The sequence below is a fragment of the Garra rufa genome, chromosome 22 (assembly GCF_049309525.1).
Source record: "Garra rufa chromosome 22, GarRuf1.0, whole genome shotgun sequence".
Taxonomy (NCBI): domain Eukaryota; kingdom Metazoa; phylum Chordata; class Actinopteri; order Cypriniformes; family Cyprinidae; genus Garra; species Garra rufa.
Window position 1 is genome coordinate 16,559,842 of NC_133382.1, and position 16,350 is coordinate 16,576,191.

Consider the following 16,350-nt stretch of genomic DNA (forward strand, 5'->3'; position numbering starts at 1 on the left):
TTATTAATGAATACACCCAAACAAAAAAAAACTGCATAATGTCATTGACTCTTAAGCTGGTGGACCAGCTAGATCAACTCTAAACCAGCAAAAACCAGTCAGAGATTAATTTTACTAATATATTCAGAGCCAATAGGCTCCTCTGTTTTTCTCTACTGAAGACTGAACACACATACGGCTCTTTAAAGACTCTGTAAATTAAGAAACTGGTCCATTAAAACTCAATGGCTGTACTTCAGCTTGATGCGGTTTGAAAACACCAGAATAAGTGTCCCTAGATTTCAATGTGCTGACAGAGTGGCACTGGTGCTGATCCCAGATTGCATGCAGGGAGAAGCAGAGGTGTTGAATGGTCCTGCTAGGGGACTTCAGATCCATCTTCCAACCTGCCAACAAACATCTTTCTGTCTGAGTTGCCTCAGTCGCCAGCCAAGAGGACTTTCAGCAGCGCATGCCTAAACAACATGTGATCTCCATTTAAATACTTTCCAGGGTGATGGCCGCCTGGAGCATTTCCCACTAGAGAGAGGACTCGCTGTGTGGGCTGTCTGTATTGATTTGGGCTGTTAAAAATTCTCACTGGCTTTTGATGGAAATGTCAAAGCCGTGCTAATAAAGTGGCTCTGTGTCATTAATTCAGAGGGAGAAAATGGCTCCACACTTCCATAACATCACTAAAGGGAAGAAAATTGCAATATTTCAGAGACAAAAGCAATTTACTTCTGGAAAATCCCTTCAATTATGCATTAGCTCCCAAGCGAATCAGTCTTCGCAACTGCCAGAGAAGCTGTTTAAGAATAATATAGGTCTCAACTCTAAAAACAGACAAACCTTCACCAGAGTGCCTGGTCTGGCACACTGTTTTGTACTTAATATGCTGTGACAGCACAATAATGGTTGAAAATGGAGGGAACTTTCGAGCCTTATTTGCAAAACCAGCAGAACGCTTTGTTAGTGTGAGGGCTAGGTTTTTCTCCAAGGGAACAGTAGACACAACTGTAGCAGACTATGAGTTAAACAGGCCAAAACTCACTGCCATAAATGAGTAAACTTGGCTTTTACACGATTGGCAAACAACACAAACCTGAGGCTGATGTTGTTTGCGTGGAACTGCCAGGAAACAGAAGTCAAAATCCTGTAAGAAAGACTGTGGGGCATTAACCAATCCCTGATTTACATATACTGTAAACCACGCTGATCTAAGTCTCTTCCAGTAAGATGGACACAAAAGTGCCAAACTTACTAGAATTGTAGGACTGTCATACTTATGGGTCAAAGACAATTGTTTCCATAATAAATAAAGGAGAAAATCTATTTAGAAAACAAGTGCCAAGCCTTCCTTGTATTCATGTTGGTTTCATATGGTTTTGTACAATTTTTACTATTTTTAAAAAGGTTTTCATGTAATGACTCTTAGAATGTCATGTGATGTAACTATCAAGTCAAAAAATAACATATTTAATAAGAATAATAAATACAGCTAATATTATATTTATCCTTAAAGGAATAGTTAACCCAAAAATGATAGTTCTGTCATTGTTCATTTTCAAAACACAAATTGAGATACTTTTGAAAAAATCAATGAGCTTTCTGACCCCCCATAGACAGCAAGGGTCCTTCCACGTTCAAGGTCAAGAAAGGTACCATAAACATCGACAAAATAGTCCATGTGATATCACTGATTCAACTGTAATTTTATGAAGCTATGAAAGTACTTTTTGTGCGAATTTGTGTTATTGTGAGCATTTACCTACATGTCCGGCATTTCACGTAAATGTTTAAAATTTGAAAAGCAGAGCCGCTCGTGGGTGTGATTAAATTAGAGATAATAAGTTTAGACGGGAAAAAAACGCAGCTCGCATTGGTATCATACAAATTACTTTATCAGATAATACTTGTTTTCAACGTGAAATTTAAAAGTAGACATTTTATCATGTCTGTGAGGCAAGTATTCACTGAGATTCAGGTTGTTTTATTTACATGTCTGTGAAGAGAGGTGACGAAGACCGAGAGGGCAGAGAGCGCACCCTGTTTATTTTCTTTACTTTACAAGCACATTGTTTTGTTGTTATTATGTCTATACACAAATTAAAAAGTAGACCTTTTGTAGTTTCAAACCTTATTCGGTGCAGTCTTCGACCCCAGAAGGGTTAACAGTGTTGCTGCAGGGATGTTTTTCATGTCTGCGAGTTGAAGCGACCTCAATAATGTGATATTTTGCCCCTAGAAGGTGTCTTTCACATTGTCCCACAGAAACATTAAAACAGTGTAGATTAGCATACAATGTTTTATTAATTTAACATATTTGATATTGGGAGCATCCAAGTTATTTGACATATTTTACTTTTTTTTTAAAGTAACACAAGTTACTTTCTCTGGTAATTAGTTACTTTTATAATGATGTAACTCAGTCATAACTCAGTTACTATTTGTGAGAAGTAACTAATTACTTTTTAAAGTAACATGCCCAACACTGGTGACACAGAGAACAAAAATTTGTAGCGTAGCATCATAATTACGGTTGAACCACTAATGTCACATTGACTATTTTGTTGATGTTCTTGGTACCTTTTTGGGCCTTGAACGTGGCAGCATCCTTGCTGTCTTTGGAGGGTCAGAAAGCTCTTGGATTTCATCAAAAACATCTTAATGTGTGTTCCGAAGATGAACGAATGTCTTACGGGTTTGGAACAGCATTAGGGTGAGTAATTAATGACAGATTTTTCATTTTTGGGTGAACTATCCCTTTAAGGATGCTGGTGACCAAACAGTTCCCATTGGACTTCCATTATATGGACAAAAAATACAATGTAAGTCAATGGGAACTGAAAATGTTTGGATATCAAAATTCGTAAAAATGTGTTCTTTTGCATTCTGGAAAAAAAGAGAGTTTGTTATGGCATGAGGGTGAGTAATGATGTCAGATTTTTCATTTTTGGGTGGACAATTCCTTCATTATATGTATGAGATGCATTTTTAATATACATTTTTAGACATGTCTTTGATCCATATAACAAATTATAGAGAAATGCCACGTGCAATAGTCTTCTCCTTGTACATTTCTTAAAAATAACCTGTCTGGGCTCCATTAACTGACTCTTGTCTGCCAAGAGCTTGACTTTGGGATATAATTCAAAGAATGCCGTCTGTGTTCACATTGCAGTTCCAACACACCCAATTAATAGACAAGTAAGTGGTTGCTTTCCTTTATACTGCACAATCCCAGCTTCCATTAACATGTAACAACATGTAACACAAACAGGCTAAGCCTTGCTCCAGCATTACACTGCAGAACATGAATAGTGCTCATATAAAACATCTTTTAACCATACAGTGAAAGCAGTTCCTTTTCAAAGGAAAGCACAAGAATGATAATGAGAATCTTTAGCACTGCAGATGGGCAAATGGTGTTGTATTAGGGGCTATTTGAGAACTGCGGGTGGTTCGTCGCCTTTGTCTGAGAAGGGGCTGCTTTCACAATAGTGCTCATTATGAGGCATCTTCATGCTGTGAATTTGACATGAACACTTCCTCTGTTGGATCACACTGTATGAAAATAAAATGTTAATTGTACGCAGATGGTGCGCGGGTTTGAAAGGAAAATAGACAATAAAAAGAAAATTTCAAACATCTGATATCCAAGATCAAATAAAGACACACAGGTCTCAAATCACATGAAAGCCAAATCTTTTCCCCCCAAAAGACTTTAAGACTCTGGAAGGGTTTTAACAAGAAAGGCGTGATTATTTCTGTAGGAATTAGTAGAAATTCTTCCCTATATGAACAGGAAAGCTTCAAATCTAACAAGTCAAGAAGCAGAAGACTGTTAAAAGCTTTAAATAACACGGAACTCTATTTCTTATACCACAGCTTATTAAAGTTTGTCATATTCAATATGTGTGCTAAAAAAACTGCAATACTGCTAATGAACTGTAGATTAATATGTAACCTTGGACCACAAAACCAGTCCTAAGGTTATTTTTTTCATCTGAAAGCTGAATAAATAAGCATTGATGAATGGTTTGTCAGGATAGGACAATATTTGGCTGAGATACAACTATTTAAAAATCTGGAATCTCAGGGTGCAAAAAAATATTGAGAAAACCATCTAAAAGTTGTCCAAATGAAATTCTTAGCAATGCATATTACTAACCAATTATTGCGTTTTGATATATTTAAGGCAGGAAATTTACAAAATATCTTCATGGAACATTATCTTTTTAATCTTTTAAAACCTAATATTCTAATGATTTTTGGCATTAAAAAAAAATCGATAATTTTGACCCATACAATGTATTGATGGCTATTGATACAAATATACCTGTGCTACTTACGATGGGTTTTGTGTTCCAGGGTCACATATGATTTGTCTATGAATGTAACCATTAAGCTTCATACTTCAAAGAATTCTTATTATTGGCAGTAACACCAAAAGGATGCTTTCAAAAAAGCTCTTATATTAATACCACAATATTTATGGAGGGAAACACTAGATCAGTTCCAAACTACATATTTCCAGTTCAACCACTAAGGTAAAACGCAAAAGCTCATGGAAAAAGACACTGTTAATGTCTCTGAGGTAATTGCATTCATTCTTCAAGATTTTCCATTTTGACACATCAACTTGATTAAAGGTTTACACATAAAGGTATAATAGACTTAAAGAAATAGTTACCCTATGATTTACTCACCCTCAAGCCGTTCTAGGTGTATATGATTTTCTTCTTTCAGATGAATACAATTGGAGTTATATTAAAAAAAGTTTGGGCTTTTGCAAGCTTTATAATGGCAGTGAATTGGTGTTCAGATTTTGAAGTCCGATAAAGTGCGTCCATCCATCATAAAAAGTGTTTCACACGGCTCTAGGAGGTTAATAAAGGCCTTTTGAAATGAATTAATGTGTTTGCTTTTGTGTAAAAGTTTATAAACTGTAAACTCTAGCTTTCGCTAACTGTTGTACGCACGTAGATGTAGCGTAAGCTCCGGTGAGAATATGCTAGTCTCGCGAGAACAAAGTTTTGTCTACAGCAAAGGAAACCAGTCTCCTATTAGCTTTTAGCAGAATTTTTCTTTACAAATCCTCGTTTTGTACTTCTAATTCATGACCAGTGTTTTGTTTTCCTCTCTCTTTTTTGGACTTCCCACAAGGCCATTGGCGCTGATGTGGAGTACTTTTTATGATGGATGGATGCACTTTATTGGACTTCAAAATATTAACAGCCGTTCAGTGCCATTATAAAGTTCTGAAGAGCCAGAATTTTTTTTTTTAAATAGCTCTGATTGTATTCGCCTGAGAGAAGAAAGTCATATCCACCTAAGATGACTTGAGGGTGAGTAAATCATGGGGTAATTTTCATTTTTGGGAAAACTATCTAGTCTAAACTAGTCTGACTAAGGGCTATTATGATGGCTTTTTGTCCTTCTTAGAAGTACAAAACAAGGATTTGTAAAGAAAAATGTCAGAGGATTTCGATATAAGCCAATAGGAGACTGGTTTTCTTTTGCAGTAAACAAAACTTGATTCTCGTGAGACTAGCATGCCTGTATTCTTCGTCATATGCTAAATTGCCACTCTCTCGTGTTTACAACAGCTAACAGAAACTAGAGATTATGGTTACGGATTTTTCTTACACAATCACATTAGGTGTGTTTTCATTACAGATTCGCGCAAAATTTAGCGCGTTTTATAAATGACGATTAAAAAGTATTACGAAATTATGGTGTTTTCATTAACCGATGTTATGCGACTAAAACTTGCGATAAGTCATGGCAACGGATTTTTGTAGGATTTTGGCTATATTTAATCAAATGTGACCTGTAATTGCGAAAAAAACATCTCCATTGCTGTTTTGTGAAATATATATTTTTCGAATTGCCTGAAAAACCACCTCATGCAAGCGTAAAAACGAGTTTTCGTGAAACACAGCTACTTATTCACTTCAGAAGGCCTTTATTAACCTTCCAGAGCTGTGTGGAGCACTTTTTATGATGGATGGATGCACCTTATTGGACTTATTGGAAAATCTCAACACCCATTCACTGCCAATTTAAAGCTTGGAAGAGCCAGGACATTGTTTAAAAGAACAATTGATCTGAAAGAACAAAGTCATAGGATGGCTTGAGGGTGAGTAAATCATGGCGTAATTTTTATTTTGGGGTCAACTTTTTCTTTAAGATTAAAGGAACACTCCACTTTTTTTGGAAATAGGCTCATTCTCCAACTCCCCCTGAGTTAATAAGTTGATTTTTACCGTTTTGAAATCCATTCAGCCGTTCTCCTGTTCTGGCGATATCAATTTTAGCATAGCTTAGCATAGATCATTGAATCCTATTAGACCAATAGCATCACGTTCAAAAATGACAAACGAGTTTCGATATTTGTCCTATTTAAAACGTGACTCTTTTGTAGTTATATCGTCTACTAAGACCAGCGTAAATGTAAAGCTGGGGTTTTCTAGGCCGATAATATTAGGAACTACACTCCCATTCCGGCGTAATAGTCAAGGAAGTTTGCTGCCGTAACATGGCCGAAGCAGGCGCATTAATATCACACAGCGCCTGAAATTAGATCCCAGCTAGGTAACTTCCAATGTGACCGGCACTAAGTTTGTGTAATTCCGGTTGTTGCAGCTGTCAGAGTTGCAGCTGGTAAATTGTTAGTGGCTGGATTTACCTGTGTGTGATTAGCTATGGTTATGTGCATTGTAAGGGGCTGTGATAGTAAGTCGAAGACTTACTCTACTACCATGTTTCATAGAATTCCCACGAAAAAAAAAGCAATTCCGACTAATGAATCAATGGCTGGCTGCTCTCAACATGGATCTCAAAACACCGTTAGAAACGATCAAGAAATGGCGTGTTTGCTCCGAGCATTTTCAACCGGATGACTATTTGGATAGTTTTACCGGTACTACAGCACAGCGTCTATAGGACACGGCGATCCCAACAATCTTCAGAGTAACGTTACAGACAGGACAACGAGGAGCATCGCATGTAAGTGTAACATGACTAATGGCTATTGTTGGCTAACGTTACCTGTGAAATGCAATCCCTGACAACTAGGTTTCGGCGAACAGTTGGCTTAGTATTTGCTATGACCAAATTCCTTGTGTGATTGCAAAAGAAAGTTATTGCGAACAGTCGGTGGTGTTTTAAAGTGAGTTTTGAGTAAAAGTGTACATCATAAATATAAGCCTGAAACTGCAAACTGACAATTTGCATTCAAAATCTTTATATTATATATTGTAGTGGTTGCAGGAATAACGTACTCTTGCGACAGCTGGCCATTAGGTACTCTCGGCTTGTGAGGTTTTTTCCAGTTTATTTTGTCAAACCGGAAAAAAAAAATCTACTACTGCAGGATGCAGCATTGCATCCAAGTCCTCTTTCCAAACCCTCAGCTTCAGTGAATTCTGGTTCAAATTGATACGGTTCAGGATCTGCACCAAAGTAAATATCTTCTAAATCGTCTCTCACAAATGTCTCCATGGCGAGGAACGCTGCCTGTGCATGCAGTTGGTCACGTTGGATATGTTGACGGAAGTAAGCATTTCCACATGTGCTGTGTGATATTACTGCGCCCGCTTCGGTCATATTACGGCAGCAAACTTCCTTGACTATTACGCCGGAATGGGAGTGTAGTTCCTAATCCTATCCGCCTAGAAAACCGCAGCTTTACATTTCCGCTGGTCTTAGTACACGATATAACTACAGAAGAGTCAAGTTTTAAATAGGACAAATATCGAAACTCGTTGGTCATTTTTGAACGCGATGCTACTGGTCTAATAGGATTCAATGATTTATGCTAAGCTATGCTAAAAGTGAGATCGCCAGAACAGGAGAACGGCTGAATGGATTTCAAAACGGTAAAAATCAACTTATTAACTCAGGGGGAGTTGGAGAATGAGCCTATTTCCAAAAAAAGTGGAGTGTTCCTTTAAGGGCTATTATGGTGCTTTTTGTTCTTTTTGGAGTTTGACAGCCCCTGGTTCCCATCCACTTTAAATGTATGGAAAAAAATCAGCTCAGACAACCTGCTAAAGATTTCCTTATGTGTTTCACAGTTAAAGTAAAAAATCATACACAGTTAGAACAACATGAGGGCGAATAAATGGAGACAGAATTTTCATTTTCATCTTTACCATTCACACTTGCAACAAAGTCTTGAAGCCAAAAAGTGTGTGTGGGGGGTGTAAAGTGTAATCTTTGGCCTGCCTTCACTGAGTGATTTTCTTTTTAAAAAAATAGGCATTACGTCAAATGATCAGTATAATCAGGTCATTGACAAGAGCCTAAAAGCTTCAGCAATATATGATGACGCACAGACTGCCCGAGAGCAGATGAACTTGTCCTACCATGTGATGTACTATGGCCCAGACACAACCCATGTTTCTACTGCTCCACCCAACTACACAAAGGCTACTGGGATTATAAACCCCCCACTCATTCAGGATAAACTTAAATCTTCATAGTTGAGATCATAGTGGAAAATAAATCAGCTCGCAATAACAATAAAATTACAGTCAAATCCCACTCCCTATGTTAGCATGAGGTCTAGAGATGTACTAATTAATACAAATGTAGCATCCTTTCAAAAGCACCTACAACATGACAACAGACAGAGACTGGATGGGGCCTGTGGTTTTCTGATAGAACCTGCAGGATTGAGAGAGACACGGAGGAGCAGAAAAAGAGCTGGTTGTGCACACAAGGGGTTTACCCGCCACAGTCTGCTCTTTCATCCAAAATCAGCAGCCAGGAAACAGAGAAAGAAAGAGAGAACGAAAGAATTAAGGTAAAAATATCACGAATCATGGTAATTTGATTCTTTGCGAAAGCTGGATCATCAGTTTTCATTTAATTTTTATTTCTTTTTGTCATAATGTCATTCTCTCTTACTTTTGGTGAACATCCAACAAATCCCCGATTTACTTTTTCATCTCTTAATTTCCAGACACAATACCCTGGTGCTCAATTAACTTCACAGAAAAGAACTGACCATATTTTGCACAAGGCTGACTGACAGGCCTTTTGCAAAATCAAAGCAAATATTAATACTCTAAGGTCTCATAAAAATCCGCTGACAAAGTAATAATCTAAAAAAGATCTGTTCAAAGGTGTTGGGAATCTAATTTGCTGAATAGATTGCTCAAAAGGAATTTGGAAGTGAATGCACTCCCAGTGATCTGACAGCTCTTATGTCTCACTTTATTGTATGATAGTTTGGGATAGGTCTGAACTAGTCTATACTTCCTGAAAGCAATGCTGCAAGGAAACTTTTTTTCTACTTGTAACCATGTTGCACAGAGGAAAAAAGTGTTAATGCACACCTAAAATTGTATCAAATAAAATATTAAAAAATACGGCAAAAGAACTCCATTTAATATGAATATAAATATATTTTAAGATGCTTATACAAATATTTTGGGCAGGAAGTGTACACTACTGTTCAAATGTTTTAGAGTTATTAGAGTAGCTTAGTTAAGTTTTTTGAAAGAAGTCTGTTATGCTCATTAAAGATGCATACTTATTTAAAATAATTGCAATTTAAAATAGCAGTTTTCTATTTTATTACATTTAAACTAGTGGTGGGCATAGATTAATTTTAATCTAGATTAATCTCACTGTAATCTTGGAATTAATCTAGATCAATCTAGATTAAAATGGCTAATTTGAATTCTGCCGAAGGCATTCAGAATATGTGTGCTACCGAAAAAATGACTAAAACTAAGTCTTTGAGAACGGGTTTCTCAAGCCAGGTTGCGCATTAGACCAGGGGCTCATCTCCTGTTTCCAAAATGCATCATAAACTACTTGACAATTGCATTTACAACACAATTAACTATACAAACTTGTGTAACCAACTATTCCTACACTGCATGTACTTCTGCGTAAAAAAAGGCTGCGTGACGTGCGCGTTGCAGTTAAATACACATTTGCACACGGGCGTGGATATCTGCGTGCATAGTCTTCGGTTAAACTGCGTTGCTTTTAGAAGCGTCAATTCAGTTGTTGCATATAGTTAAATGTCTTTATTTCGGGATTATCAAAGTAAATTATAACTCACGCACGTGCCCCAGTAAAAAGGGTCTAGCAACGTCCCTGCCCTGAAGCAAACCCGGCGGCTTCATAGCTGCATCCATGTTAGCACATCTCGTTTGATCTGGTAATTTCACAGTAGGCATACACACAGGTTCGAAGACTCGTTCTCGCCCCCTACAGTGCAATTCGGCTAGGTATACATCCGCGCTAAACTATCAAGGTGAAAGTCATCATAGCTTGCGTAGTATAAACCCAGCTCCCAACTCAACTTTGAGAATATATTAACGGCGATATTTTTTTTATCGCCCGATAAGAGTCTCACATTAACGCAGCACGTTAACGCCGATAATGGCCCACCACTAATTTAAACTTATTTCTCATTTCTGTGATGACAAAGCAGAATTTTTTAGCCTGGAAAAATCCAGACCCTAATCTATTAAGATTAAGGGTCTGGGATCGAGCAATGAAAACTGCCTAACTCGAGGGGCGGCACCAAGCATGCATTTGAAACTCTAACTGCACGCAATTGGATAACGCCACGACCAATCACAACAATACACGCTTAGCTACCAGCAGAGCTAAATGATGTTTCATTAACAAAGTTCGGGAGAAGCGCGTCAGATGCTTAGCGTAAACATCACAAGTCAATCAGCGCCATAGGTTTAAATACAGCTGACCCACCTCAATTCACTCGATGGTTTATCAGTAAACCTCCACTACCCCATCTCATCACTCCGAGTTCTCGCTACTCCTATTGGGGGGTAACGTACTCTGGGTTCGGGCCACTCCCGAGCTCGGAGCCCTTCATCGGACAGCACGCCAAACATGCACTACTATTCTCCGGCTAATTATATGTAAGCGTGAACTCGTGAACTGATAGATTAAACTCTTGCCGTATCCAGTCGGCAAAACAGCAAAAACGTCCTTCTTGCAAAGGAATGATTCGAGTTTTCGGTTTTCTGTTCCTCTTTTATATGGAAAGCCAAGTCTAACTCGTTCATTGTAGCGGCCAAAGCCGTTTCAAACAACTTGTTGTTCATCTGTAGCGACAGCGATCTTTCAAAGTTTACTATATGATTCGGACGTCGCAGTGCTGTCATCATCAGCTTAGCTCGCCTCTGGCCCGCCTACATCAGATACACCGATTTGATTGGTTCCCACAATTGCTTACGTATTGCAGTAACCTGCATCATTGCTCGATGCCAGAGTGTCTTGCAGAGACAATTCAAATTGTTCTCTCGCGAGACCTCTGGATTTCCAGGGTAAGAATTTTCAGCAGCAGTCTTCAGTGTCTCATGATCCTTCAGAAATCATTCTACTATACTGCTTTGGTGCTCAAAAACATTTCTTAATATTATAAATGTTGAAAATGGATGTGCTGCTGTTTTTAAAAAAATATCTTTACAAATAAATGAAACTTTATTTTATAAAAATGTAATCTTTTTAATTAAAACTCACTTTAATATTCAATTTTTGAATAACAAAATTTTAAAAAAGAACAGTATTCATTTGAAACAAAAATATTCATGTTATTACTGTCAATTGTTTTTGCCGCTTTTTGCCTTTATTAAGACAGGACAGACAGGAAGCGAAGTGAGAAAGAGATAGGGGGTTGGGATTGGGAAATGTCCGCCAGCCGGGACTCGAACTCGGGACGCCCAAAACGCAACGGCGTTATATATCGGCGCACTGCCCATAAGGCTATTGGTGCCGACAAAGATATTTTTTTTTGCAATTATTTTGATAGGACAGTAAGTATCTGACAGGAAGCAAAGTGGGAGACTGAGAGGTGGCATGACTGGCACGATGCACATAGTGCAACAGCACTATATGTTGGCATGCTACTCAAAGGCAATCAGCACAGGAAGATTTATTTTTGGAGTTTTTGCCTTTATTATGATAGGACAGTGAGTGGGGGCTGACAGGAAACAAAGTGGGAGAGAGAGAGTTTGGACGGGATCTTGAAAGGCCCATGAGTCGGGACTCAAACTCGGGATGCCTGTAGTGCAAAAGCACTATCGTCATGCTGCTACGAGGCAATCGGTGCCAGAAGATTTATTTTTGCCATTTTTGCCTTTATTATGATAGGACAGGAAGCAAAGTGGGAGAGAGGGGGGGGGGGGGGGGGCAGGATCAGGAAAAGGTCTGCAAGCCGGGATTCGAACTCGGGACGCCCGAAGTGCAACTGCACTATATGTCAGCTATTGGCACCATTTTTGCCTTTATTTTGATAGGACAGTAAGTATCTGAAAGGAAGCAAAGTGGATGAGAAAGAGAGGACGAGATCAGGAAAGGTCCACAAGCCGGTATTCGAACTCAGGATAGATGAGTATGATAGAACAGTGCAGAGTTGACAGGAAACAAAGTGGCAGAGAGAGATGGGGGTGGTATCGGGAAAGGTCCGTGAGCCGGCACTCGAACCTGGGGTGCCTGAAGTGCAACGTCAGTATATGTCAGATATGTCAGCATGCTGCCACAAGGCAATCGGCCGGTAGACGCCCATAGTCCAATGGTGCAATGCCCACAAGACTATTGGTGCAGACAAAGATAAATTTTTGCCCTTTTTGCCTTTATTTTTATAGAACAGAACATATGTGACAGGAACAGAAGTGGAAGAGATAGAGGGGGTGGGATTAAGGTTAGCAAGTCAAGGAGTCAAAGTGAGAGGGGGGGGGGGGTGAGATCAGTTAAGGTCCTTGAGCAGGGATTTGAACTCGGGACAGCTGTAGTGCAACGGCACTATATGTCGGCACGCTTTCGGCGACATAAAATGTATTTTTGGTGTTTTTGCCCTTATTATGGGCTGTAGTGTAGTGATAGTGTAGTGCTGACAGGAAGCAAAGTTGAAGAGAGAGGGGGGTGGGATCAGGAAAGGTCCGCAAAGCCAGAATTCGAACTCGGGACACCCGCAGGGCAACAACGCTATATGTCGGTAAGCTGCCACAAGGCAATCGGCACTGGAAGATTCATTTTTGGCAATTTTACATTTATTATGATAGGAAAGTGTACAGGCTGACAGGAAAGTAAATGGGAGAGAGAAAGGGGCGGTACTGAGAAAGGTACGCGATCCGGGACTTAACTCGGGACACCTAAAGCACAACAACGCTTTATGTCGGTGTGCTGCCCACAAGGCTGCTGGCGTCTACAAAGACTTATATCTGACAGGAAACAAACAGGTAGAGAGAGTGAGGGGGCGGGATCAGGAAAGACTGCAAAGCCAGGATTCGAACTCGGGACAGCCGCAGCGCAACTGTGCTATATGTAAGCACAGTGCCACGAGGCAATTGGTGCTGGAAGATTTTTTTTTGCCTTAATTATAATAGGACAGTGTACAGGCTGACAGGAAACGAAGTGGGAGAGAGAGAGGGGGGATGGGATCAGGAAAGGTTCGTAACCCAGTACTCGAACTAGGGACGCATGTAGCGCAACAGCCATATATATCGGCACGCTTCCCACAAGGCTATAAGTGTCAACCTTATGCCTTTCAAAAAATCTTACTGACCCCAGACCTCATAGAACCAGAACAACAGTGTATATTATGCCATTTTGTCAATACTGTGAAAAAGTGTACAGGTAATTCATTCTAATCAGTTGCAAAACTGCTGTGTACACTGATTACCAAAAATCTAGGGATGAAACTGGAATCTTAAAAGATTAAACAGCATAAGCAATAATATGATCTTGTGTAAGGAAGAGGTGTATTAACCTAACATGACTTCAAAGGAGATGTGTGACACTCTACTAGAATAAAGCAGTATACAGTCTGCTATGATTTCATAATACAACACCTATTCTAAGAAAGAGTGAATTGCTGTGTTTATCCGATGGTGAGCAAGCTATTACCAAATTGAGAGATGCTAGGCTATGGTACAGTGTGTGGATCCAAATCATCCAAGTTTACGATAAACCCACAAATGGGACCATAGTACTCATACACAACAGACTCATCTCGGGTCAGATCAGAGGAGTTTACCTCACACTCGAGCATTTCTAAAAAAAGCTTTAGCAGCCAAAAATGCCACTGACGTATTTTTTTGCAGAACAAGAACTGAATATAGAAGTAACTGGCCATATTTATGCAAATCTATGTTGTATTAAATGAGATTCAGTGAGCATTGTAGTCACCAGATGGTTGAATGTTGGCCCATCATCTTCACAAAAGTCTGCACGCAGCATGCTGTCTCTCTGTGTCCACTATTGAATAATTATTGATTTTTTTAACAGCCATTTTAATTGTCAGATACAACAACATGTAAGTGAATTCACTGCGGTAAACTGAACCTGTTATTTTCAACTTAGCTCCTGTCCATATACACCACTAATGACTCAGTAGTGCAGTACTGAAGGATGTGCTTCTGTATTCCCCGGGGCTACACTTTCACTTTCATGGCCACTTTAATAGCATCCATGGGCTAACTACTCGGTGCCGCTGGTAAGACAGTAAAAGACAGTCAGTAAAATAAAAGTGAGAATAAATTCATGTGGAAAAAGCTTTCCAAGTCCACAGATTTTTTCCAGTGCTATTTTTCAGAAGAATTCCTTTGATTTGTAGCCACACAAATAAATGAAAGAATGATCAGTTTCAGGGAAGTCAGATGTTTCAATTGACTGCATGTGCACCTTGCACATTCCTGCAGCTGTAACCACTAAAATTTGATGCACCTTTCATAAACATGAAGTCAGTTACTGTTCTGTGTTAATTCATAGTTTACATTGGGGCATTCAATGGCTAGAAATAACCATATAGTCTGTATGGTAATTTTCTGAAAATCATGACCCTCTAACACTAGCGTACTCTATTCTATCTACTTGATTTTTTTTACATTATTATAAATTATTAATAATATATAATAATAACAATAGCTCTATTTATCTTCTATGTACCTTTCATTCTTTTTATTTATTGGAAATATTCTCATTTTGAGAACATGACAGATGGCAAACTACAGTTTAAAACATAAAACATATTAAAATTGTAAAAATATATTGTTCATATTGGTTGGCATATTAGGTTTTTCTGTAGTCTATTCTTCTGGAACATGGAGAAAAGCCCTTGACTGAGGAGAATCCATGCCCATTAAAATGACTAAAGCAGTGACGCCTGTTACACTTAATCCACCAACTGCAGATTATCATCCAGCCAGATTACAGATGCATGCAATCGCCTTGCAAAACCATTTTACACAAACGCATATTATGGGTTGCGTCCAAAAACCTGGAGAACTGCCTACCTAGACATATTTTTGGCCATCACAGGCACATTGATGTCTAGGTAGGCAGCTCGTTGGGTTTTAAAACAGTGATAATTTCATAAAACTAATATGGTATTTCCAATAGATGCATAACACCACATGCTCAATTTGCTGTCAGTATGCTTTGAAAACAAATAATTGAGGATGCATTCAGCTGCAAGTGGGTTGACACACTTCCTACTCTCAAACAACAAATATGCTGCATCTGTTACTATGGGTGCAACTTTAAAACGTAAAGAGACTAATTGAAATAAACTCATACCTTCTGATGGACTTTCAGGTTTTAGCGGCAGGGTTTGTTCATTAACCGGCGTTTAGTGTGATGCACCTTCTTCGCAGAAGAAATAGAATGTCAAAGCATAACTAAACAGTACTGAAGCAATGTGGTTTTACAAAGTCAAATCCTAAATCCAAAACCTGCGACAACGCTGCAAATAAAAACCATATTGCTCGCCCCGTAAATTCCCACACTGAAGCCCAGCACTGGGTGGCGAGTTTCAGTCTGTACTCTGTAGTTCAGTTTCTAGCTGTAAATACGCCCACACGCGCTGAAAGTAACAGAGTGGGCGGAGACTACAAAGACGTGCAGATGTCACAAACCAATCAGCGCCACTCATGGGCGTAAAACAAAAGACTACTGATGTCTTCTTCTAGCTCAACCGCAAAAGGATGCAGAAACCGCTGTTGCAGTGCGTCATATATGGCAGGAATCAGCAAGTGCTACATAAGAACAAACATACATCGCCTAGAGATCAAATCAAGACATATTTCTATATTTTAGCAGATATCTTCCTCATTATGTGCTTGTAATAAATATAGCTCTTATACTGATCCACAACTGTGTGTTTTTAACCTGAGCAGTTAAACTGCCTATTGCTCTTGAGAAAAATCTTTCATCAAGCATTTTGTGTATTTGAACCCTTTCCAACAATGACTGTATGCTTTTGAGATCAATATTTTCAGAGAGGACAACTGAGGGACTCATATGCAACTATTACAGAAGGTTCCAATGCTCACTGATGCTTCAGATGGAAAAACAATGCATTAAGAGCCGGGG

The 16,350-nt window shown here is 38.9% G+C and overlaps 1 protein-coding gene across 1 annotated transcript in view; it reads right to left on the reverse strand.

Moving 5' to 3' along the window:
* Positions 1–15,783, reverse strand: part of rhbdf1b (rhomboid 5 homolog 1b (Drosophila)) — a 55,437-nt gene extending 39,654 nt beyond the window's left edge. Inside the window, exon 1 of the mRNA XM_073828039.1 lies at positions 15,556–15,783. The gene's annotated coding sequence lies outside the window, so the exon portion shown is untranslated. The remainder of the gene's footprint in view (positions 1–15,555) is intronic.
* Between the last annotated feature and the right edge of the window lie 567 nt (positions 15,784–16,350).